The sequence below is a fragment of the Delphinapterus leucas genome, chromosome 17 (genome assembly GCF_059928025.1).
Source record: "Delphinapterus leucas isolate spDelLeu-1000000601 "Yukka" chromosome 17, BTC_Dleu_Yukka2, whole genome shotgun sequence".
Lineage (NCBI taxonomy): Eukaryota > Metazoa > Chordata > Mammalia > Artiodactyla > Monodontidae > Delphinapterus > Delphinapterus leucas.
The window spans coordinates 70,580,892-70,607,737 of record NC_143145.1 but is presented as its reverse complement, the minus strand read 5'-3'; positions in this window follow the sequence as shown (position 1 = coordinate 70,607,737).

Below are 26,846 nucleotides of genomic sequence, written 5' to 3'. Positions count from 1 at the left end.
TTGCACTAGGGAGCAACTTTGATAAAGTGGCTCCACCTCTCCAACTTTTCCAGCTACTCCAGAGCAGCCCTTCAATGCAGAGAACACACAGTTGAGGCTCCATGTGTTAGCGCTCCTGAGATGTGGACGGCTAAGTGGTGTGAAGCACGGCACTCAGGACTAGGGAGAAAAGTCACATTGGGACATTGATGGAAAATGCATGGTTCTCCTGGTACCCTGACACGGTGCGGTTGAATGGCAGGTCAGACGCTGGTCAGAGGAAATAGTGCAGAACAAGACAAAGGGTTTCTTTTGTTTCTATTCTGGTCAGAGGAAACTGAAGAATTCAAGGCTTACTGATCAGTGCCAGCCACCCCAAGCTTTGGAAGGTGATCTGGAGTAGCTGTTCCTGAAAAGGTCTAATTCTGGGTTAAACGTTGGAGATAGGACAGTTCCTTCTTTGTAATTAGACATTTGAAACAATACTGTAAAACATCCTTACCTGCAACAAGGTCTTTACAGAGGTCTAGAGGACCTCAGGTCTTGGTCAGACTTGCAAAATTCCTTGTGCATTAAGAAAAGTGGTACCTGAAATATGGATCAAGGAACCCTAGGCATTTTCCATATTCCAGAGACCAGATACCAAGGAAAGGTGTGTTATTTCATCTCTGAAACATGAACATGTTGTAGAGTTTCAACAAAGCATTGCTATTGACTTTAGGTCACTTGTATGTGCCTGTAGTAAACTGAAGACCTTTTGCTTCTTTTGACAATTCCATTTAGCTGTTATGAAAGCTGTTTTCATAGCTTTCCTCCCTCTTAGATAACCATTTTTCCTTGTTTCTCAGTATCAGTGTCTCACGATAAAGCCTCTTATTATGTGATACCCAAAGTATTTTTGATCTTTTGTTTTTCTTTAATATATACTCAAATATAAAAGTGATAAAATTTATAAACACTGGTTTTTACTTAAATTATGTCTTTTGACAGTAAAATGGGCTCTAATAGACCTGAAAGATAGAATTACTTCAAAAATGACTTAAGGTTAAACAGAAATTTAACTGTCTGATTCCAGGGCTATTAGCTATGTGTGAAAAGAAAAACTGCAACATGTGAGTTGAAAAGATTCATTAAAATTCATGGCAAATCTCCCTGGGTGTGAGTCAAATTGGAAACTATTGCTAAAACTATAGCAGAATATGTGTCATGCCTCTAGGGTCACTTATTTGGAATTTTTCTCACACAAGCCATATACCTAGATTTTTATCTCCTCCAAGTGTAGCACTTAAGCTTACCAAAAGCATGTTAAATCTCCTCAGAAGTGAATTTCTCCACTGTCCTGGAGAGTTGTTGTACGTTTACCTCACATGTGCTCTCACCAGGTAGTTCTTTCAGCTGTTGGGATCACTCAGTTGGTGTGCTGCTTTGTGTCTGACGGCAGGAGTAACAAAAGAGCCTCGCGGATAAAAACTAGTTGGAGCCATTGTTGAAGATGTTGGGAAAGATTAAAAACAACTGGAGAATTTGCTGGAGCAGCATGAAAAATAAATTACCTGAGTGAAGTAATGATTAATGAAGCTACTTTTAGGAACCAGCTAAAATTGTTAGAGTGTTCTTACATATTTCTAGGGGTGCTTCTCTTTTTTGGTTTGTGTACACAGGGGTATATTATAACAATACTTATGCTTTAAATTCCTAATTTAGAAATGAAGTTTTATTAGACTTAAAAAAAATTGGAATATACTTTCTCACCATCGCAAGATTCTTATGTCTTGCCAATGGCCTTTGGAAGTATGAAACTTCCATGGTAATGTAAAGAATGACATGTTGTCAAAAATTATTTTTGAGGTTAATTTAATAATTTAAATTGGCATATGTTAGCAACTTTCCTCCATGGATTGTGTTATTCAAACAAAGAGGTGCAACCAGCATATTTTATCTACCGATCAACAGAAAGTTTTGTTCACGGGAGAATGGAAACAAAAATTCTGTAGGCTGGAAATATTTAACTTGAGCACATTTCTAGAATAATGGAATTTCTGAGACAGAAGACTTAGATCAATGTCATACATTTTTAACTCTGGTGAGGGCGAAGAGAATAGAAAAGGGCTAAATTTAGGTGTATAAATTGGTGTGTGTATACTTTCTAGATGTGGGGAGCAGAAGCAAATAGAGTTCAGGAAAACAAAATACTCTTCCATTTCCAAACACTGTGTTTCATATTAGAGTAATTTATCAAGAACTCATAAGTTATAAATCTTTAGCTTATGACTACAGCAAGGCCCTCAGGTTGAACCCAAGCTATATATGCTCTGAGATTCCAGCATATCTGAAAGGCTTGTCTGAGGACTATTTGAAGAAAGTCCAAGAAGCCTCCTGAGAAGGAGTGGGTCACTCCTAAGGCCGAGACAGGGCTGGGGAACGAGGCCCATATGAACAAGGCCGGCGGGGAGTGGCGGGGGCACTTCTGGCAGCGTGCCGCTCATCTTTGTGTTTCATGTGCCCTTTGCTTTTCTTGGGGGGGTTGTACCAGATCCCAGGGGAGAAGAGTCACAGTGAAACCAGTAAGAGAGCTTTCTCACTTTTTTATTAAAGTGTCTGAGCTCTTAGCGAGTATAAGGTAGCACCACTTTTGTGACCAGGTAGCAGAGTGTGGAGGAAACGGGGCCCTTGTATGGAATTGAGCAGGTTGTGTGCAGAGCACAACTTGGGGGGACGGGGGATGATCACCTGTAGAATCACAGGCAAGGGCCTGGGGAGAGGTGTTCTCTCCACTTCAGTAGAGAGGCCTGTGCGGTAGGGGTGATGTCATGACCGCTGGAGCCTGCTCTTACTTTGGCGAGAGGCAGCTTGGATGTGGAACATGCCTCGGGGCATGGCTGGCTTGGGAGGTTGGCTGGCTTTGGAGAGTTAACAGCCTCAAGCCCAGTAGGAGGTGTCACTTCTCCCAGTAGCAGGAGAAATGGTAGGAAGGATGTCCTGTGGGAGCAGGTGGGGTGTCTGCATTGTGAACCCACTGAAGCTATTGAGCAGGGGCTCCCAGACGGGCAGGTGGGAAATCAGACTAGGGGAGAGAGAGCGAAGCTAAAGGAGAAGTGATGTTTTGTGACTTGTACTCTGACATGTACCCCTCCAATCTCATGAAGCTTCTGGAAAAGTGGATGTTCTGTATTATATTCAGTTTAAGAACTGAACTCATCATTTGGTAGTAAAGAATATAATTGTCACTATTTATTGAATGGCTACTGAGTGTGAGGGAATATCAATAGTCCCTTAAATGGTAGTGCATCAATATCGTGCGGTTTCTTCTTGAAGGCTGATGTGAGCCCAAGTCTGTAAAAGGTGGTGGAGCGGTACAGCTGAGATTCTCAAGGCAGTCAGGGGGGTCCTCCTTTGTATGGATGGTATTTCAGGCATATGGATGGTATTTCTGTGCATACACTTCTGCTGTGTGGCCGCTTCATTTCTACTTAGGTGGCTTTTCAAATCAGAGGCTTAGCTAACTCTCAGGGTGAATGTGTGTCATCCCTTCCCTCTAATCTGTAACCCTTTGGAACAATTCAGTATCATTATACCCATCTGATAGATGGCAAAACTGAGGCTCATAGAAGTCAAACGAATTGCTAAAGTGGGCAGCCAGTAGAGGTGATATCTTAATTCAAGCCCAGATCCATGTCTTCCTACAGCCAATGATCTGTAAGGTGTTCTCTAAAGCTAACTGCTGTATCCCATTGTAGGTAGGGGTAAAGGACCTTAGGCATTAGAGATTCACTTTTTAGTGCAATTGCCTCATTAAATGTTAGAACATACAGATGGTGTTTTCTCAGATATAGCAAATATGATTCAATGGAGGAACAACCACATAACTAAACTATAAATCTAGTTCTCCAGTTTGGCAAATCTTCAAGTCGTCGTTGATTCTCTGGACTCATTCTCATATCTAACTTTGTATAAAAACTATAATGATGACTTTTTGGTCCTGAGAAAGAACTCAACTTCTAATTGAGGTCTGTTTCTTTATGAAGCAAGACTGCATGGGATTTAGCACAAATATGGAGAAATATGAACCCAAGTTGGGTTTCTTGCTATGCCGATCTATTAGGATAATTGCTTTGTTCTTGATGTTGTTATATTTATCTATATACAAACAAATGGAAAAACTTTATAAGAATCATGCATGAGTATTGTCTCTTGTGCAAACCCATCATTAACAGGAGAAGTTGTGGGAAAGAAGATTGGGTAAGAATAGAAAGTGATTCAGAGTCGGCTTGGCAAAGCTAGAGGTCTACACAGAACCAAATATTACCCTATCTGGTTATGTAGCTGTCGTGCATGTGATTTTTACTATCTAATTAACTCATAGACTCCTGATGATAAACACTATCACTTATTCTTTGTACTCTCTGCAGTACCCTAGTGCAGTGCAGGCAGAGTAGACAACCATAAACTTGGTTTTGTATTCAAATGCAAACTTACAACTAACTTGGATCTTAATTCCTGCTAAGGCATAAGTTCTAAAAGCACCTCCTCTTCATGCATTTTATTTGACCTTCAAAGTGACCAAGTGTAAGAAACCAAGTTATCCTCTCAAGCTGCAAGGCATGGACCAGATGTTAGCTTTTGCAGGAAGCCTTGCCAGGCTCCTCACTTTGGGCAAGATGCATTTTCTCTGTGCTCTGTGCATACCGAATTTGAGGCATTTATCTCATCTTTTAAAAACTGATTTGATTTGTCGATCTTCCCTATGGGCCTGTGAGCTCCTCCAGGGCAAGGGTCAGGTTTATCTCTCCACCGCAGCACCTCCCCCAGGTCCTACCACTGTGTGATATGCGCTCAGCACACGTGTGTGTGAATGACTGGTCCTCATTGATCCTTTGTAAAAGGACAATTCATTTGTATGTGAAAAGATACTCATAAGCATATGGAAACATTTCTTTTGAAATGGGCAAACTAGCTCTGTCCTAATTTGGAATTGCTAAAAGTCATTAGCTTTGATTTAAATAAAATGTGAGAAAACTCCAACAGTGGGAACCACAGAAATTAAATCCAAGTCTTCAGTTTGACCATGTTACTGGGATATTGCATAGTCCCATCTCTGCAGGCTTCTTCCCTTTTTGGAGGCAGTGGGAGATGCTCACACTCTCTGTGTATGGGAATGACCGAAAAAAATAAGTCAACAGTTCTCTCCATGGTGTACAAATATGACATTACTTATTCGATTCTCATCTACAGCTGCTATGTAGAAGGACTGTGCCTGTTTGACTTTTCTCTACACCTCACTCGCTTGCTAAGACTACTTGAACGATGCATTTCCTCTCTCCCTCCCTTCTGTCCAGCAGGCTGGGCTGTCAGTATCTGTGGTTTTCCACTGGTTGTCACGCCACATTGCTTAAGGCTGAGCCTCCCTGAGCCCTTTAAACGTTGATTTTTCTCTTCTCCTTTTTTAATTTTAAGATAATAGAAATGTATCTATTGATAATAACAAATATTGGGCTTCCCTGGTGGCGCAGTGGTTGAGAGTCCACCCACCGAGTCAGGGGACACGGGTTCGTGCCCCGGTCCAGGAAGATCCCACATGCCGCGGAGCGGCTGGGCCCGTGAGCCATGGCCACTGAGCCTGCGCGTCCAGAGCCTGTGCTCCACAGCGGGAGAGGCCACAACAGTGACAGGCCCCTGTACCGCAAAAAAAAAAAAAATAATAATGATAACAAATATTAAGATAGATAACATTTTCTATACAGTTATTTATTTATAAAAGTAACTTCAAAATGGATCCATTGTCTGGTTCCATTTTTAACAGTTATGAGACATTTGGTAACTACATTATCATGGCTTTATTCTCAAGTATCTGGATGTTACTTTGAATTCCCCAAATGGTTTCCTGAATTTGTATGTGAATTTGGTCTATGAATCACAATATTGCCATACCATTCTTGTTCTTAATATAAGTAGAACGTGTATTCTGTGCATTGAGGGAAAAGAGTTTTCTTCTCCATATATAATAACTAATATCATAGTTGCTAGTATTTTTCTGAAGTAGGGCAATGGGATAAGTGCTAAAGAGTTGTGTTGGTGCAGCTTGCTGCAGCTGAGTTGATGAGTTATAACTCTTAATCCAAATGAAATACAATTTTATTTGAGGTAGATCTGCAAGTGGGAGAATGACTATGAATTCTGCAATTCCAAAATAACTAATGTACTTGGTTGGAAGCCAGGTACACTGTGAGTTCTGGACTTAAGTGCTCTGTGGGAAATACAGAGAGAGACTTTAACATGTGGATTCTCAGAAGAGAATGCAACTGTTCCATACAAGAAATATTGAGTTATTTTTAGTGCTTTTTAATGTGTGGTTGACTATGTATTTTTGAGTGGTGCCATTTTTAACACTTGGCAATGCAAGTCCAAGATTTTCATTTCCTGGGGTAATTTTCATAACTCACCCATTCATACAGCAAGCAATTAGTGAGGATTGATGGGATAGCCCTGTATTTGATTTGATGAGAAATGCAAGGGAAGTAGAGGCCAGGTCTGTCTTCACTGGATGTATAATATTGTTAGAAAATACAACTGATACAAGCATGTGTGTATGTGTGTGCATATGTATATATATATGACAAGTAGAAAGCAAAAATGGTACTGCAACGTATCGACCCTACTATGCTATTGTATAGGCAGAGGTTTTGGAGCACCTGCCTTTGAGGAGCTCATTATCTGGTGGGGTAGGGATGGGGTTAGGGAGAGCCAGATGGATGGGGTGATAATCAAGGGATGAGCCAACTCCCTTCTTGTTGTGAGAACATGATTGACACGGCTCTAAGTTCTGCCTAAGAGGGAGGCTTCAGAAAAGAAGGAGAGTGTGAGGGTGTTCTTGGAAGAAAGTGTAACCACACTGGGTTTTGTGTGCACACACTGAGAGAGGGCAAAGAAGAAAAGAAGTTCCTGTGAGCTCAGAAAGCCTCCTTTGAGAACTGAGTTACATCTTGCAAGAAATTTGTATATCACAATGACAAATATTTATAATTTATATTATTTGATGTATGCATGGCAAAGAGAGAAAAATGGAAAGAGAGCTGAGGCAAGAAAATCCGCCCAGGCAAAGGGGCAAGAGGTAGAAATGGGTCCATAAGGAGAGTGGTCCATTGAAATGGAGGACCTTTTACTAAAAAGAAATCACATTAGATGGATTTAGGGATGAATAGGCTGAAGGCTTGGGGCAAATGAGAAACGAAAGGTATTTACAAAATACAAAACATGAGGTAGGTGCAAGTGATCCCAGGAGGCAACACAGTATATTGGTTAAACGAGGAGTGAGTTTGAATCATGGCTCCATTACTCACTGGCTGTGTAATCCTTGGGCAAATTATTCATCATCTCTGTGCCTTAGTGTCCTCATCTAAGAAAAGGGGGAAGTAATAGTTCTGACCCCACAGGGTTGTTGTGAGGATTAAATGAGTCAATATTTTTAAGGGCTTAGAACAAGCTCAGTACATTTATATGCATAAATAAAAGTATATACACTAGGTAATAGAAAACTACTATGGATTCTTAAGCAGGGGGTGATAAAATAGTGCGTGAGGAAGATTATCCTGGTAGTGATATACAGGGAAGACTCAAGTAAGGGACATTCTGGTGGCTGGAAGACAAGATGGGACAGATCTCATGGATATCTGGATGAAGACAGTGGAAGCTAGGAGTAGGGTGGAGGAAACGAAGAGATTTGAATGGAAGATATATTTCAAAGAAAGAAAGAACTGTTAGAACTTGGGGGATGGGTATGAGGATGTGAGAAGTTGTAGCCAAAGATGACTCTGATGTTGAGAGTTTAAGAGGCTGGGAAGAGAGTGGTGCCATGGACAAAAAATGAGGGAAGTTATGCATGGATGGACCTCAAAGCTTCGCCCATGAAATCTGCGGCACTTCGCCTGAATGTGCTCAAATAATAATAATCATTAGCTAGAATTTCATCTTCCTTTGTGCTTTTGTGCAATTCTTTTGCCATCTGTTCTGGGAACAATTCAGGATGTCAGTGCTCTTTGAATGGGAAGCAAATTCTAAAAGAAGAGATTTCTGATTTAAAAACATGTACTTCCCAAGCACTTAATTCAGTTAAAAATAAGACAAAGAGAAGAAAAAACGTAACTTTCCAATTCCTTGGAATTTTACAGAATACAGTTGAAAACTTATTTCAGTTGGGAATAGAAAAAACACAGACAATGAAACACAATAAAACAAAGCACATACTAGGTCAAGAAGTGACCCTGAGGCAAAGTCTTAAATCTTAAAGGTCAACAGGTCAGTACACTTTAAAAAACTGTATTTATAGCTCTTCATTCTTCCACGGGCTCACTGTGCCATGTTAAGGTTATTCACTCCCATATACCATAGCCCATAATGTCACTTGAGGTATCCTTATGGCTTCTCCAGGTATTAAAGAAGCTTGATATGTTTTTGTTTCATTAATCTTTTCTCAGAGGCCAGTGATGAGTTCATCTGACTCTTTTCCATCAAGTTGAAAATTCTTTTCAATTAAAAACTCATCTCTACAGATGGTATTAGCATCAGGAGAGGCCTATTCTGTCTAAAATAACAAATATTGAGATATTTCGGGAACTGCTCTATAAATCATTGGAAGTAGAATCAACTAAAGGCTTCAGTTGTGTGCGTATGCGTGTTTTGTTTTGAGTGAATAAAAGTTGAACTGATGAGAATTTGGCCCATATGCTTTATTGTTGCTGGAATGGATCTGTTTCATCCCAGGGCCCGGGCAGTTGTGTTGCACATGAATGTGGACTATTGTGAATACTTTACCCAAGCTATCAACTATGAAAGACTTTATCCAACACATGATTACAAAGGCGACAAGAGAAACAGTTTAAACCAGGAGAGAATGCTCTGTTAAAGAGGATTAGAAAGACCATTTATTGAATAGTATGGATTTCTTCCAAGCGCCCGTGTGCAGAAAGCATGCAATGCGTGAATAATTCATCTAGAAATTCTATCATGAAGTTGTATCAGTTTCCACAGTAAAACCTGGCCATGGAGGAGGAAAATACATCAACATCTGTGACAAGCTCTATGAAGAGACAGTGGCAAAGCCTTTCAGGCACCAGGAGCAAAGCAAAATATAATAAATTCACTTAAGTGTCAAATTTGTGTCGGCTGAATAATGACACCATATGTCTGGGCTGCTATGTCACCGTAAGCTGCTCTAAAAAAACACTTTATGGAAACGGCTGTCAGCCGGGGGAAGGAATCTTGCTGGCGACTGCCTTTCTATCAAAGAAAACAGAGGATGTCCAGTAAATGCAGCTCTGATGATCAGAAATGACTGGTGTTTTGGTTTGTTTTGTTTTAACTAATTTGCCAGCATCTAGAGTGAGCCTGCTGTTGAGATTGGGACACGCAGAGTTAGAGGCTGTCTTGGGTGTGTCCCTTCAAACCCTCCCAAATGAGGGGGAGCAAAGCTTTCCAACTCATCAGTTGGCCTGTTCTGCGTGGGTCTTAACAATATACATTGTCTTCATCTGGCTCTCTGAGCAATTCACTTGCCAGCATCTTACAGGCATTGTCTCACCAATCCTTACGGCAACCCCAGGAAGAATCAAGGACTCAGATGTTCTTTTGCTCCAGGGCAAACTGAGGCACAGAAAGGTTGTTGTCACAGTAGTCCCTTAGGAGGCATGATTCTGGGGACAACTCAGCCTTCTTTACTCCAGAGTCAGCTTTCAACCAGGCGTGCCAGACACGCTTTATATGGGAAGGAGGATTTGTCTTTCTTTCCTGGGCCTCTGCTTCCTTCTGCTGGCATGCACAGTGCTGGCGGGGTGCCCACAGCAAGGCCGCTTCTCCACTCCAAAGGCAGCGCGACTGGGTTCGACAGCCGTGTGAGCAGAGATTCCACAGTTACACAATGAGATGCTGTTACCAGACTTTTCATGGTTGGACACAGAGACCCGTTGCATGGTGATTATGTTCTGGGTAACGGTTCTCAACAGCCCGGGGCTCTGCAGAGTACCTGCCCCCATCATGCACTGGAATCAGCCGCCCCATCTCAGCTGCACATCGCCGCCTTTGTCTGTACCTTGGTTTTCCATCACAATGAGTCCAATGGTACTTAAAGTAGACGGTGGCAAAGATGAAGCGTTTCGAATGGGTTCTACTTAATTTTATTCACAAGGTCATAGGCAGGACCAAGGAAATTGTGTGACTCAATCTGATATAAGGAAAATTACGTATATATTAGTTTTCCACTTAAGACTTTCCCTCAAAGAATTTAAAGTTAAAAACTTTTAAACAAGGCACCCAACCAAAGGGTGCATATCTGAATCACTTGGAGAGCTTTCCTGTGTGTGTGTGTGTGTGTGTGTGTGTTTGTGTGCCCTCAGAGACTGATTCACTGGATCTGGAGCACAGCCTGGGATTTTAATAACCCCACCCGCAGTGAATCTGATGTGAAGTCAGTGATGCCTCAGAGGGCTGCACACGCCCTATTCCTCTAGCCCTGCCACTAGGGAGTAGAAAACATAAACAGTAAAGTGAAACAGATAAAAAAGATTTGTGGTTTCCTGACCAGACAGAGGTGTTTCCCATTCAGCAGCGTAATGTAAAGAAATGGAGAAGATCTTATAAATGCAGTAGTTCAGACTGAATCTGAAAAATAGACTTCAAGCCATGTAAAGGAAGCCTGTGGAGCAACCACAGCCAAGATGTGTCGAATGGATTCCCTTGTCCCACCATTATCCTTGTCCCATCCCAGTTGTTTATGGTAATAGCCCAGTTTTCTGTTGACTGCTTTCCCTCTCTTGAAATCGAAGGACGGAGGTTATACAGAGGAAAGATGGCCACAAATTAGGAAAGGGAGGTATTTCTTCACCCCGTTGAGCTTGGGCTGAGCCTGCAACTGCTTTAATCAACAAAATATAGCAGGAGTGACACCCTGTCCATTCTCAACCTATGTCTTTGCTTCTTCTTTCTTACCACATTAGCTCTGGGGTTGTTCCCCCTTGAAACCCACCTGCCATACTGACGGGTGGCCCAAATCACATGAAGAGTCTGCATGCATTCAAGCATTTTGTTCAACATTCTTAGCTAAGCTCGTGGCCGAGAACCAATACCAACTGTCACACAGGAGAGTGAGCCATCTTGGGTGTTCCAGCCCAGTTGAGCCCCAGAAAACTGCAGCCTCAGTCAAGAGCCCCTGGAGCAGAAATATCACCCACCGAGCTCAGTCAACTCACGGAATCACAAGAATTAACAAAACAGTGGGTGTTTCATGCTGCTAAGTATTGGGATGGTTTGTTATGTAGCAACAGATGACTGAGACAAAGTGTATTTTCCAGTCCATACCAGTGTGAAGGTAAAAAACTTGGATCACAATTACAATTTCAATGTAGTACTTTTGGCTGTACCTTCACCTACTTTGTGGTAACTCCATTCCCGTCATGTTCTTCCCACGTAATTTCTCTAAGGGTTACTTAGAACATACGATCTGAGAACCAGTCCTTTTGGCCAATGTGTTGTTGGCTATTTTTAAATTCTCTGATGACATCTCTGCTCTGAGGTGATGTCTCTTTTCCCTCCTGACATCAAGAGTAGCAGCCCGGCCCCCGGTGTCTCTGAAGTAGCACTGCCGTTGACCATGATGGCTGTGAAGATGACCATGGGCCCAAATGTGAAGACCCTGGGATCTGAATCAAGCCTCCATCTCTGTTACTATTGCAGCTACTGGTGCCTGTGGAACTTTAGGAAATAGTTCATTATTATAATTAGTGACATAAGTGGCTATATCTTTATACTTAATATTTGTTCAATTGAGCTAAAGAGTTGCATCATACTGCTTAGATTCTTTATTATTACCATTTTTTGGTGGGGAGGACCCAAATATTCTAACTTAAGAACCCTGAATCAATGTTGCTAAAGTTGAAACATTTTGTAGGTTCCTACAAAGAGACTGACAAATTGTTATAATGGGTCCAGTTGAGGAAGGAGGCTTCTAATCAGGTTTTCCTCAACAGGAATTCATGCTTTATTTATGTGAGCTAAAAGATTTGACTAATCTTTTATCCTCTAAATAATAAGAGTAGAAGATGAAAGATTTTTCTCTTTAGATGTCAATGATAACTTTAATAACATCCCAGCCTAACAAATAGGAAATATTTAAGAAACAAAGATTGGAAATCCAGAAGAGAACAGATTTTAATTTCTGATATACTAATTCAGTACATGTCTGGTATCACACTTTTTACACCAATATCTTGGGATTATTTCTGGGAAATAGTTATGTGTACTTATTGCCCTTCTGTCTGTTCTAAAAGGACTAAAGTTGCAACAGATGGCAGGTATTTGAAGTATAGGATCATTGAAAATATGAGGCTATATACAAACATAATGAGATGGGGGAATGGGAGAACAAGAGGAAATGAACATAGAGCAAGAGGGTATCAAGATGGAATTGTATTCTGAGACTTTGTTACAGAACAGCTCAATTCTCTTGTATGTGGTTTTGGAAAATTGGAGGGAAGGAGAAAGTCCATGCTTCCTGGGCATCTAGGCATCAAGAGATTAATGGGAAGATGAAGGTGACATTTATGCCTGAAACAGAACCCTCTTTGATATTCTCCTTTGAGATCCTAAGAGAAATAAGAGCAGAAAATGATTCCACTACCTGATTAAGCTACTTCAACAGTAACATGGTGATTGGACAATGATTAATCCCCTGTGACATTGATGCATTTCTAGTGTCATGAAACATCTTAGAAAAATGGAAACAGCAGAGAGAACTGGGGAAATGGACTCTTTTCATAATATTTTAACTAAAAAATGAGGTTTCGGGGTCTATCTTCAGAAATTTAAATACTTATGTTGGAGAATTATTGTCAAATATTTCAAAAAGTAAATTGAGTTCCTCTGAGTTATGTTAAGCTTGCTAGTTTTCATAGTAGAGTATGACTACGTCCTTGCTTAGTTAACATGGCTCTTTTTCCTCATAATGAACATCTGGTTAAATTCTTATATACAAATGTGAAGGAATTATATTTTTTGGAGATACAGTTCTGGGAGTCCATGTGACTCTTGGAACTGTCTTTAACCTGCCAAAAGATGCTCTGATAACTTTCAAATTTTGAGACTCACTTTGTCAGACGTGTTGGCAAGAGGCCTGCATTTGAGGAGTAAACCTTTTAGAAGTCAGACCCCTTAGCCAATTTGGAAGATTTTGAATTTTTGTTGGAACAATGAAGTTGAGTTCTAAACCCTTTCACCACATGTTGTAAATATTAACAATGAAGGTAATGTGGGTGGTGGAGATGTTTTTTGAAATGGGGATTTCAGTATTGGCTGAGATGATAATAAAATCATTCACTGAGAAACAGAACAGGAGGTTGTTCTAATTTTGTATTTGCCTATTTTTCATAAGGAAAAGGGAACAAGAAACAGCTTCAGCATAGTAATCAAGTTTATAGAGTCAATGCTAATGGATATAATGGGTTAGGCCAAATTACACAAGTATTTATAGTTTGAAATTTTGAGGAGGCACATTGCTTAGTAGCTAAGAAGGCAAGTTTTATGGTCAGTTTCCCTGGGCTTAAGCAGTAGCCCTGACACTTACAAACTATATGCACTTGAGGCATACAGACATTAAGCAACTTGCCCAATTTTCTCACCCTAATGTCTGCTAGAGTTAATAATTGGACTTAACTCATGAAATAGTTGTGAAGATTTGTTTTAGTTCTTGGTATATGATATCTGGGGTGAAACACTAAGGGCTCAATAAATATTAGTTGTTGCTGTCATTATTATTGAATAGAAAAAATTGCCCATGAACACATTTATTCACTCAAGAAAAAGAAAAAGAATTTCTTATTCATTAGCGTTTTCTAGTATCTTTCAGATACTGGGAAAGAGAGTGGAGGAATTGAGAGAATTTCCACAGTTATGCACATGACTTTCAGGAATTATTCCTGAAATGAGAATCTTACTTATAATGCTTGATATATTGGCTAATGGTTTTAACTCCTTTAATACCATTCCTTAAATAGATACTGGGCTAGAACACTTCTTCTACCCTGCTGGATATGGAAAATCTCTAGCAACCCCTTCATTTTATTATTGAGCCAAAATTATGCTCCCATAATACCAGCCAAGCAGCAGAGACAAGACACTCTGTAGGCACATAGGAACATGACATACAGCAGTCCACCAAGGCAGAATGCAGTCCCAAATATGGGAGTAAGATCAGAAAATGTCACTTCTGAAGGTGAATACAAGAAGAGAAAACATTATGGATTAGTTTGTCGTCTGCTCAACCGCAGAAGTAAGCCCTCTGGTTGGAGTCTAATTTCTGTGTTGCCCACGAAGCTATTTTGTTTCCAAATTGCCATATTGGAGATGCAGGATGTATCACAGATTCAGTCAAGGGCCCTGGACCTCTTCCTTGGTCCTGACAAAGTTATCAGGGTGTTTTGTTATACTTTGTTTTTTTGTCAGAAAAAGAATGTTATAGTCTGCTCAATACACGTAGATCACATATTTAAAGGGATTATCGCCTTATCATTTAGGGATGGTGGTGATTTACCTGAATTCTAGAAAAGGATCAGGAGGGTAATTTATCAGAGTGTCAGCACTGACCCAAAGACCATCCTCCTGTCCTCATTGAGAACTATGCCTGGGAATGGAGTTGGGCAGCCCAGTGTATCACCCCTTGGTAGTACTCCCTGTGAGATTCACCCAGCTGCCTTTTAAATGTAATTTAGATTCCCATGTGACTTCTCCTGTAGAGGAAAGAATGATCTGATTACCCTCAAGGGCCACTCGGAGCCTTTGGGAGTTATATCAATATTTGTCCCTGTGAATGAATACATTGATGTTTTGAATGATTCTCATAGGTATTTTGCTCATGTCAACATCTGGAAGCCAGCCACCCTCAGTCAATAGAAATGCAAAAACCCAAACACCATACATTGCAGAGCTAGACCTAGCAAGGGCTACAGGGGACCTTTCCAAGATTCAGCCAGGCAGGGTCAGTCTGGGACAGTCAGCATCCTCATTGACCTTGCTCACCAGCAGTGAGGGACTAGAAGTTCAAGGCAATCCAGCCTCCATCAGCGGAGACGTACGTTACCACACTCCTACTAGGCCAGGCAGTGCTCTGCGTTTTCAATGGGCAGAGAGTGGCAAGAAAGTAGTTCGACTGACAAAGGAATTAGTGAGTATAACCGCTGAGATCCTGTGAGGTTTCCTAATCTCAGCTCCAATTATGACGTCATTGGCACATCATCGGAGAAGACACTTGATTTGTGCTAGATTTTCTTGGCTCCGGTCCGATTCTATGAAAAACTGAAGATGAGCTTTTATTTCTTACATCTCAAGTTCTTGGCAAATATCCAGAGAAATACACTGTCAAGAAGTAGTCGCTGTGTTTGTTTAAAGTCTGTCTTATTCAGTGGGGTGATATACGACTGACAGCTCAGGAAACGTGTCCAAGAGCCACGGAAAGGTGAAAACATATCATCAAAATATGGCTAATATCGAAACTCGTCTTCATCTCCAGGCCATCGGTTCCTTAACATTCTGGATCTTGATGTGGTCCTAAAAACTCTTATCCTAGAAGAAACAAACCACTCCCAAAACTGTTAAGGCCCAGATAATAAAAAGTTTTAATTAGACATATCCTGTTTGCTCCCACAAAGCCTAAAGAAAATATTGACTATTTTTGCCTTGCCTGTTTAATTCATGGAGGAATATTGTTAGAGAAAATCCATATACCTTTGGAGAACAGGTTTGAAATGGGGAATACTTGTCCTTGTTCTTAAAAAAAAAAAAAAAAGGGCCAACCTCAGCACAGCCGTGGCTGACAGAAGCTGCCCTCTGCTTTACCTGTGGAAAGTGGCAGCAAACCCCCGTGTGTCCGCCCAGAAAATTCCCCCAGGCCCCAAACCTGCAGTCTCAGAAACCACTAACAAGGTGATTTCTTTGCCCTGACACTCCCTTCCCCTTTGCCAGAAACATAAAGAAGATGAGCTACCTCATAAACTCCTGGCTACCTTTGCTCCCCCTGAAGTCCCAAGTTCTTTGTTTATCTTTTCTTTTTGAACCCTGGGAAAAATATATCAAAGTGACTCAGTCTGCCAAAAGTTTGTGCACTTAGGAACTGGCACAGTGACAAAAGCCTGCCGAGAAAAGATTTCTGTGTTTCTTAGTGTCATTTTCTCCCTTGAGATGTTTCCAGAGACTTGAAAGCAGGGCTGTGCCGAGGAACTGATTAAATTGGCTCGTATTAAAATTGAAAGTCGGTGTGAACAACCAGCTCTGTCTGCATCCACTCCCAGCCCAGCAGCCCAGGTAACTAGGATCACTTATCACAGAGACGAGAGCTGGAAAATACCATTCCAGCCCTCATCCCCTTCTACCTGGCAAGGGGAGTGTTGTTGCCTGTGGTCTCCATTGTTTAGTCTGATTGAATTTTAAAACTTGCTTCAGGAAGAGAGTGGCCCAAATTTCCTTGAGGAGTTCTCTCCTTAGATGAAAACTGGTTCGGCTAATAAGTTGAAGATTTCTTTTGGTTAAGCTCATCCCATTATCTCGAGAGAGTCCTTGCCTCTTCTGTGCTTTGTGGTCTCAGGAAATTGTTGAGTTCTCCAGTTTCTCCACATCTGAGGAGGAATTGTCTCATCATTAAAATACTGTTTGGAGAAGATGAGAGAGCAAGGGCCATAGTGAGTGTTGGAACTATCTACTCCATGACGAGTTACATGTGGCCTCAATACCGCTTCGGAAAACTCGAGTGTTTCCAGAACTGGGAGAAAGCGCTGGTGAACCTTGAGGTTGACCTTGCTCTGTGGTGGAGATGCTGAGCTCAGCAATGAGAGGATAATCTGGGTCCTGGGATCTACACTGGGCTCCGGGCCTGTTGGGACCATCTGACCTGAATCCTTGACTGAATTGAGAAGGTCAGTAACGTTTGTGGGGAGAGCGGACCACCACGTCCGAGACCTTTCTGCCTCTTCCAGGCTCTCCAGCTGTCCACAGCTATTGTGTCTAGTGCTCTGACCTTCACTCATCCTTCCGAAAATTGTCACCTTGGAAAGCATTTGCTAAATCAACAAAACTGCCGAGCAGATGCCGGGGTACCCCTCCTCCTGACCACCTTGGGGCATTTACCTTTAACAGTGAATAGTGCCTTTAAGCTGAAGGAACACTTTTCCAACTCCAGAATTCCAGGTGCCTGGGACAGAAGTGGCAATTGTGGAACTTTTTTTTTTTTCCTTTGTGGAGGTACTGGAGAGAGAGAGGCTTATCACAACCCTTCAGATGTCATGCCACGTAAATAAAATGATAGACCACATCTGAGAGCCCAGTGATATGTTTATTGAACTTAAACTTCACTCCTGCCTCTGTTAGGCAGGTACCATTATTGTTCCTATTTTATGTATAAGCAAACTAAGTCTTGGGGAGCTCAAGTAACTTGGCCAAGATTCCATAGTAAGAGGTAGAATCGGAATTGAACTTATGCAGTCTGACCCTAAACTCTATGCTCATAAATCCCATGTACTTTTAGTAGTGGTGGTAGGCGTGATACTCGCCATGCCAGTGAACATTTTTGATGGCTTTATGCACCATGCATTGTGATAAGCCCGTCATGTGTGTTATCTGATTTAATCCTCGGGATCGTCCCATGAGGCAGGTAGACTTAAAATATTCCCTTTCTACATACAAGGAAAATGAGGCACAGAGAGGCAAAGGTTATCTCACTGAAGGGCTTATTCATGATTACATCACTAGTAAGTTGCAGAGTTGTGGGTTCAACCCAAGCCAACCGACTCTAGCGTCTGTGCTCTCCCCACATACCTGCCTTTCTTGATGACTCAGCCTTTATTTTCATAGAGACAGACGTGGCCCTGCCATCCCAGTGGCCATGATGACATGCAGACCTTCAGACGTTGCTCTAGAAACTGGTCCACTCATAACTTACTGTGCTTGCTGAGGACAGAGGATGACACCCATAGGAGGCAGCAAGATGACAGAGTGGACCCGGTATCATCTGGTCCATCATCTCTGTGCTCTCTTATGGAATCACATCTATTCCAAGTGGAACCAAATTGGTCTCCCTTTAGTTTCTCGTCCCCACTGCGTATGTAAAACAATGATCAGAAAGCCAACCAAATGCTGTGTATCAAAAGGTCTCCCAAACTGACACCACATGGATGATGCTAAGGAGAAAGAGTTTAGTTATTTTAAACAGAGAAAAGAGAGAGAGAGAGACAGAGAGAGAAAAAAGTGGAGGATTCTAACCTGCAAGTCAGCTGGGATAAAGATGCCACGTGACTATATCCCAAGCCACCCAGGGGAACCACTGGCCCTAGGGAAGAAGGAACCAGACCAGATGCCCCTCAGTAACAAAGCTTGGCCATTAGTTGGGGAGACAGGATGACAATTCCGAGGATGGCCTGGTGTATCTGAGGGGCTGTAAGTACAAATGTAAAGAACTTCTACTCGGAGCTCTGTGACATAAGCAACACTGCTTGATGACTTGCCCTTCGAGATGAAAAAGGCATCCTTCCTCACTTCGTTTCCCAGGGCTTTAGCCTTCCTAGTGTCATTGTGTTCCCTGGTCTTTTGCAAAAGCAACTGGTAGGAAAGAGAGCTTATTTCCTCAGGGGTTGAAATATGGGAGGTTATAGCCTGTTGCTGCTGGTGGCCCTCTATTCATTACAGGATGCCTGTAAATGAAGCGCTGTGAAGGACTGCAGGTCTGAGAGATGGAGACATTATTGGAGCCTCTGGATTCTGATCCCTTCCTGCATAAACCAGTCTGATTTGGGTTTTCCAACCTTTACCACCCAAAGTTTCCACAGTGGGGTTGATGGTGATGGATTGGGTCAATTTTGGTTAGATTCGCCAGGGCGAACCTCTCTGAGCATCTGTGGGTCTATGGACAATGTGCTAATGGTGCACCATTTCCCTGGGTGGAATTAGGGACGATTTTTGGGGAGAAACAATCATCTCTTTGTTAATAGAAAAATATTATACATACAATTTGAACTTTTTCTAGAATTGTGAGACAACCCACTGACTACACTACTTCTTTGTCTCCAGGCCCTTGGTGTTGGAGATAAAGCGTTTCTTCCTCTAAACCACAGGGATGATGGCGAGAGAGCTCACAGCTAGGCTTTTGCCCGTGTGCACACCTCATTTGTCTTCCTTTTATAAGATGAGGTTTAGTCTTCTCTCCTATAAGTTAGTTTAGCATCTTTTCTAACCCAACATTTCCAAATTCTCAAATCTTGGGAGGTCAATTGCTGAGTTATTTGTCAAATAAAATCATGACTGTATTGTGATATCTGCAAACTGGGAGATACTGCTGACTGATAGCTTCTGGAGGCAAGGTGGTGCTCTCCAAAGAGAATCCCAGTATGGGACCAGATTTGTTTTCCTGGCATCTTTATCTCCTGCTTTAACACACACACACACCCCATTAACATGAGAGGTAAAATGGGAAGCTTTCTTTGAATAAAAGCCCCTCAGGTAGGCTAAAGGCTCCACTTATACCCAAGGTCATCTTTGTCCTCTATCCAGCTGCTATACTTCTGGGTACAGATTAGAAATTGTGCATGACAGGGGCAGTGGGGAGGAGGGGGTGAAGCATGGGGCCCTGGAAATGACTAAATTTACTAGCTACTCTGAATTAGCTTCCTGTATTTCATCCTGGGGGAAAAGAAATTCAGAGCAAGTGACAAAAAACTACTTCTGGCTTTTTTAATACCCTTGGCAGGGAAGGTTTCTAGCCTTTCAAATATTCTTGCAAATGGAAGCTTGAAGAGACTGTGTGCATGCTCTCGTGTGCTTTCCACACAAACTCTGCGTTTGATATTAGTTTTGCAAGGGGAGTTCACTCTCCTGAAAGTCTTTGCTTTTACCGTGGATCCCAAGATGAACAATGCCAGCCATCGACATCAAACTTGCTGCTGTAGAGTATAGCACCTTGTGTTAATAGTATCATACTGTATACTTAGAAATTTGCTTAGAGGTCAAATCTCAGGTTATGTTCTTATCACAAAAATATAAATAAATAATAGGGTGGAGGAAGGTTTTGGAGACGGTGGATCTGTTTATGGCATCAATGGTGGTGATAGTGTTTAATTAATACTTATCTCCAAAATCATCAGATTGTATACATTAATTATGCATGCCTTTTTGTAGGTCAAAAAAGAAAAATCAAACTGACCCCTCTTACTCAAAATGGAATTCTTCATTTCTTTTTCAATTCTAAAAACAAGGAGAGCCAGGGTTGCTCTAAATCTACTGAGCAATGTGTACACCTAGCAGCAGAATTAGAAGAATGGGATGTGTTTCTCTAAACAGATATATGTGTATTTTTTCTCTTGTGCTCTGCGTACATGGGCCATTCACACACCACTGAGCAGGCACATTCTGTTAAATAATGTACTGTTAATATTTTGCTTCCAAGATTTTAGTAACTTCATAAGATAGCCTATTATTTTTAATCGTGAATTTTTCGATGTAAAATCTTTAGAGATAAGCATACAGAGAATAGTGTGATGAACTGCCATATACCTATCACTGAGATTTAATACATATTTGCTTCATCTGGGGAAGTATTTGAAAGTCAATCATAGACCTGTAATATTCCATCCCTAAATATTTACTTCCATGTGCATCTCTAAAAGAACTCTTCTATAATAACATTAGTGTTATCATCCCTATAAAAATGAATAATTTTTAGTAGTAAACGTAAGTGGTAAAGTTTCTTTTAACTTGATGTAACAGCGAAAATATTTTACATGTTGCATTTTTCGGTTTGTACCCAGAATCTTCTCATCATTTATATCATTGTCAACAGACAATAGTTTTGTTTTTTATATTTGGAAAAAACCTTGATACCACGCTATGGAATGAAACACTTCTTGTGTTCCATCTTAGAGGTTTTATTGAAAAGCTCATTGAAGAAATGTGTGTCATTTTTTTCTCACATTCTTTAGCATATGTTTTCTTGTTCAGAATGCATGTGCTTTTGGCACCGTGGATAATCATTTATTCCTTCTGATGTTTTCTGTGGGACTTGATAGCTTACTGTGGGAACAGCTGAATCATCTCTCAAGTCATACTCCTGGTGCACGTGAGAACAGACGACATATTAAACTCTTTCCATACTATGCAGTTTAAGTCACTAATGTGTTGGATGGTCAGTTGTAATAACTACAACTTAAGATTTTCAAAGGTCTTACTAAGGACCTTGTTAGAAACCATGTGTTTTCACAGTGTCTGTGGATGCTGTATAAGGACAGGTCTTAAAAGGTGACCAATACAAAAGGTCCTCTTGGACACTGGAAAGGAGCTCTAGAATACCAGTAAAAGGCATGTATTGAGTTCCAGCTTGCATCTTATTCGCTGTGTGAACTTGGGCCAACTAATTGACTTCTCTGAGCCTCAGCCTCCTAATTTGTTAAATGGAGCAAATCACAAAGTTATGGGGATTAAATGATATAAAACTTTTTGGAAAAACATACTCTCTATTGACATAAGCTGAGAGGGACTGTGCTATGGACTAAACTATGTCCCCCCAAATTCATATGTTGAAGCTCTAACCCCTGATATGACTCAGTATGACTATAGTTGGAGATAGGGCTTTTAGGAGGTAATTAAGGTTAGATGAGGTTGTAAGGGTGGGGTCGTAATCCTATAGGATTGGTGGCCTGAGAAGAAGGAGGAGACATCTCTCTCTGTGTGTACAGAGTGAAGAAAAGCCATATAAGGGTACAGCTCGATGGCGGGCATCTGCAAGCCAGGAAGAGAGCTCTCACCCAAACTCAACCAGCTGGCACCCTGATCTCAGACTTCCAACTTCCAAAACTGTGAGAACATAGATTTCTGTTGTTTAAGACACAAAGCCAGGGACTTCCCTGGTGGCGTAGTGTTTAAGAATCCACCTGCCAATACAGGGAACTGGGGTTTGAGCCCTGGTCTGGGAAGATCCCACATGCCGTAGAGCAGCTAAGCCCGTGCACCACAACTACTGAGCCTGTGCTCTAGAGCCTGTGAGCCACAACTACTGAAGCCCACGTGCCACAAATTTTGAAGCCCGTGCGCCTAGAGCTGGTGCTCCTCAACAAAGAGAAGCCACCGCAATGAGAAGCCCGCGCACCACAATGAAGAGCAACCCCTGCTCGCCGCAAGTAGAGAAAGCCCGCGCGCAGCAACAAAGACCCAGTGCAGCAAATAAATTAATTAATTTAAAAAAAAGAGACTCAATAGTTTTTTCTTTTTTTAAAAAAAAGACACAAAGCCAATGGTATCTTGTTATGGTTGCCCGAGCTGCCTAACAGAGCGTGTAAGAAGGGAGGGTGTCCTGTGGATGGTGGTCTCTCAATATTAACTAAAAGGTGATCAAGAAAATGAGTGTACTTCGTAGTAGCAGGAATGTAGATGAGACATAAAGGAGCATGTCGAGGAAGAGCCTTGGTCTAGAAGGACAGTATTGAACTTTTAACCTTGCCTCAATCATCTCCTGTCTGAGTGATCTTAGACAAGAAATAAAGATGAAAGCCTTTGGGATTTTAGTTTCCTAATTTCTAAAATAAAGACATTTTAACAAAATATTTTTCAAGGTCCTTCTTCCTCTGAGAAGTTCATTTGAGCTCCATGAACTTTTTTGCCTTCACCTGACGAAACAATGAAACACTTGAGGGCTATTTGGAAGGATTATGGAGGCATGCACCTTATAAATGATGCTGAACCTCACCAGTCTTGATAATTCATGCTATTTACCTGGAAGTAAGCCTGCTAGTTTCTCTCTGGAGTTCTCTCCAGCCATCAGGTTTTCTGGCACCTGGTCTTTATTTTGAGAATTTTGTAGATAGAAATGATGAATTTTTAAATTCAATAGACAGAAGCTATAGTGAGACTATTAATCCAAGTAAAAGTATGCTAAACCTTACTTTATACCTTGAGAAAGTGTTTTGCTTATTTTGAGCCTGGCCTTGACACACACACACACACACACACACACACACACACACACACACACACGGGTTAAGTGATGGCCCCTCTAAAGATATATCACCTGGAACCTATGAACCTTACCTTACCTGTGACCGTGGTAATTAATTAAGGATCTCGAGAAGGGAGCATCTTGAATTTTCCACGTGGGCCCTAAATCCAAAGACAAGTGTCTTATAAGAAGCAGAAGATGAGAAGACACAGGAGAGCAGCAGCTCATGTGAAGACAGGCAGAGATTGGACTGATGCAGTCACAAGCCAAGGAATGCCTGGAACCACCAGACACTGGAAGAGGCAAGGAAGGAGACTCCCTTGATGCCTTCAGAAGGAGCAGGGCCCTGCTAACACTTTGATTTCAGACTTCTGGCGCCCAGAACTGTGAGAGAATAAAGTTCGCTTGCTTTAAGCCACCTGGCTCATGGTCATTTGATGTGGCAACCCTAGGAAACAAATATGTACACATACTCTTTATCCCCTATACTTTCATTATATACCACTTCCCAATAGATACATACAAAAAAATAGATTTAAATGATTTGACATCTTCAGAAGATAGGAATATTTCTGGAATTAAGATATGGATGATTCTGGCATCGAAGGGTGAGTATTTATCAGCATGCCAATATGCTTTTGGTTGAATATTGAGACGAATCTTCCTGGTAATCAGAGTTAGCTCGGTTTTGAAAGATGGAAGAACAGTGGTAATGTTGAGCAAGTTTGGGGCTTTTGTGTAAGTGGAATTTTTCAGCCTCAGCGCTGGTGACATTTGGGGCCTGGTAATTCTTTATTGTTGGGGCTGTTCTGTGCGGTGTAGGATGTTTAGCAGCATCTCTGAACTCTACCCACTCAATGAAAATGTCTCCCCACATTACCAAGTGTCCCCTCAGGGCAAAATCACCCCTGGTTGAGAACTACTGCTTTAAAAGATGACAAAAATATAGGCTCTGTGATAAGGACGAGAAAAATACTGAACAGTACATCAAAAGCAACAGAGAATTGTCTTTTTTTTAAAATAAATGTATTTATTAATTTATTTTTGGCTGCGTTGGGTCTTCGTTGCTGCGCGTGGGCTCTCTCTAGTTGCGGTGAGCGGTGGCTACTCTTCGTTGCGGTGTGCGGGCTTCTCATTGCGGTGGCTTCTCTTGTTGCAGAGCACGGGCTCCAGGTGCTCAGGCTTCAGTAGTTGTGGTGTACGGGCTTAGTTGCTCCGCGGCATGTGGGATCTTCCCGGACCAGGGCTTGAACCCATGTCCCCTGCCTTGGCAGACGGATTCTTAACCACTGCGCCACCAGGGAAGCCCAGCAGCGGAGAACTTTCTAAGGAGAACCAGTTTCTTATTAATAATAAATGACTCTGCTTTGACTTAAAAGTGAGAAAATGTCTGTCACAGTTATAATTATCACACTGACAATTTTTAGTGTCAAAGAGAATCATCCTGTTACAGAAGAGAGATCTTTTCTCAGACTTGAAAATGATATATATGTATGTGTATACATACATATTTGTGTATACATAGACACACATGGGTATATGTGTATGCATGTATGTATGTGTACGGTATGTATTGATATATATGCATGCATATATTAACATGCATATATATCAACACATACCATTGATAATTCTTTTTTAACAAAGAGGGCTGCAAGGGTTTCATATACCTCATTGTCCTGACTGGGAATTCTATAGTTTCAGAGCATCATCATTTCTAACGATGATGGAGTAAATGAAAAGCCTTTGAGAAAGCTCTCCTTTCAGAAAGGGTACAAGACCCATTAGTATGGGCCTTGTAAAGTTAAAGTGAACTTTAACTGCAACAATAGTGTCGCCATTGTTTTCCAAGAGCCCTCATTTCTCTCACAGATCTAAGATTCACCCAACTAATATGAAAACAGAATTTCGTATTTTGTTCTCTACAAAGTGCTTATTACCTATTTGGAAATTTGTAATCTTCCCCATGCAATTCTGTGAGTCACCCAGCTGAGAATCCATCTATTTACTGACACACACGGTTGCCTAATGAGTTTTACAAGCCGTGTATAATTACAGTGAATGCATCTTTCTTAAGATACACTTGTGGTAAGCTTGGGTTCTTCTACTTCTAGAAAAATGTTCACATGCGGGAAAAAAAGGTTTCCTTGACGTCTTCTAAAGTCTTCTTTAAGTAGAGAAATATTTATTTCGCTTTACCTTTAAAATATACATTTCAAAAGATGCAGACAGAGGATGAACGTTGTTAAGGGCTGTTTCCCGCCTTGGGAATCGGACCGGACTGGCTGATCTAACAGTTCACTGAGATCTCAGAATGACACCACTTCCCAGAGACAACAGGAATCATGAGATAAGCTCTGGAAACAAATCAAGGATTTTTGTGGAAAAAACTCCCGGAGTCCCAGAGAGCAAAGCAAACTGTAGGGAGTATCTTCTTAAAATTGATCTTTGAAACTGAGTTTCATGAATCACAAGTGTTTCACAGATTGTCTACAGATGTTATAAGGACTTGAGTTTAATTGATAAAAAGGTAAATTTGCACAGAGATCTAGAAGAAGGATGACATCAGGCCAACAGAGAGCTACCAGGATCTCTTGGACCAGGGTTATTTCCTTTTTGAGAAAAAGAAAAATGGGGGGCTGTTAAAGAATTCTTTTTCTGCTAACAGCTTGCTCTCGTTTGGGGAGTTATTAGCAGCCTGCTTGTGGTGAGGGCAGGGCAGTCACCTGAGACGGGAGCCCAGTTTGGAGACACATCCCACCTGCACGTTGTTTGGGAAATACCTTTGTTGCCTGAGATAATTAGTAAGATGCCCAGTTCTGCCTACAGGATACCTACAGGCTTTCGAAGGAGGTGGCACCTGCTCTCGGCCTGTGGTCCGAGGCCACATGCTGTGGCTCATCAGTGCCAGCGTGTCCACCGCTGTGCAGATGTCAGTGGCGTGGACTGGGTTTTTCCACCGTGAACTGAACCAGAACTTCCTCCTGACATATACTTTTGCTTGTACAAGTGCTGGGTTTTGCTCTCACGAACAACTCCAAACCCCAAAATGTAATTCTCATTTGTGGTTACCAGGAAGGAACCTGATGGAAAATTTGACCATAAGTACAAAGAAAGTCATGTGAAAACAAAGTCCTCTGGTACAGAAATCAGGAAGTGATTCAAGAAATATACTGTGTAACCAATACTTGCTTCCCGAACTTTCACAGCAGCCGGTATGTGAAGAGGGGGGTGGGTGACAACATCAGCCATCCCCCACTTTCTGATCTGAACCCCCACAGCAATCATCAGTCTCAAGACCAGCCTTTCCCCGCTGGGGTCTGCGGTGTCTCCCTCTCTCTTTGCCCACCTTGGATGATTTCCTGAGGCGGGGGAGGCCTGTCTCGGCCACAGAAGCTTGTGTTTATGGCCCCTGCCTCACCTCAGCTCCAGAGGCTACTTTTGCTAATTTTGGGGCAGGGCCCCCTGGTACCACAGTGTTATACATTTTTGTCTCTAAAGCAGGAATGACTGGCCCCCTTCCCAGTGGGCGCACTGTTAGGTCCCTCAACTCTCCTGCTGCCTCTAAGCGATATAGTAATAGTACTAGCAGTAATATATACATATATATTTTTCAATTTTTATTTTATGTTGGACTATAGTTGATTTACAATGTTGTGTTACTTTCAGGTGTACAGCAAAGTGATGCACTTACACATATACGTATATCTATTCTTCTTCAAATTGTTTTTCCCATTTAGGTTATTACAGAATACTGAGCAGAGTTCCCTGTGCTATACAGTAGGTCCTTGCTGGTTATCTATTTTAAATACAGTAGTGTGTATATGTCAATCCCAAACTCCCAACTTATCCCTCTCCCCAC